This window comes from Octopus bimaculoides, chromosome 9 (genome assembly GCF_001194135.2).
Source record: "Octopus bimaculoides isolate UCB-OBI-ISO-001 chromosome 9, ASM119413v2, whole genome shotgun sequence".
NCBI classification, from domain to species: Eukaryota; Metazoa; Mollusca; class Cephalopoda; order Octopoda; family Octopodidae; genus Octopus; species Octopus bimaculoides.
The window spans coordinates 48,510,513-48,510,981 of record NC_068989.1 but is presented as its reverse complement, the minus strand read 5'-3'; the positions used below and the strand labels follow the sequence as shown (position 1 = coordinate 48,510,981).

At 37.1% G+C, this 469-nt stretch overlaps 1 protein-coding gene across 9 annotated transcripts in view; it reads left to right on the top strand.

The window, feature by feature from the left end:
- The window catches only part of LOC106868354 (N-acetylated-alpha-linked acidic dipeptidase 2), a 1,027,134-nt gene that overhangs the window by 1,014,724 nt on the left and 11,941 nt on the right, over positions 1-469 (top strand). The gene's annotated exons all lie outside the window — the stretch shown is intronic.

Genomic DNA, 469 nt, shown 5'->3' with positions numbered 1-469 from the left:
GAGAAAGCAAAAGGTGGAAACTTTCAGATGATGAATACACATATACACATATAAATTCATCATCTGAAAGTTTCCACCCTTTTTGTATTTGATGTGTCTAATTTGTTTATCCCCATAACTGCTTCTATACCTGCTCAACCTGATCCCTCTGAAAACATTTCTTTACCTTGTGGAATGATGTCTTGTAAAGACATCGGAGTCTGAGTTTAAATTTTTTGAGCACTACAGAGAATATCTGGATCTCATCTGTGAATTACATGTGTTTGTGTGTGTGTGTGTGTGAATATTATCATCTTGTCTTTTGCTCTTACAACTTCAAAAAACACACTGAAGATTGTGTCCAAATTCCTCAGTAATAATACCGAACCACTAAACAGAAATAGTCACTACTTTCCACCACCCTCCACTCTCTCTCTCTCTCTCTCTCTCCATATGTGTGCATGTTAGCATTCGAAGCTGATGGTTGTTC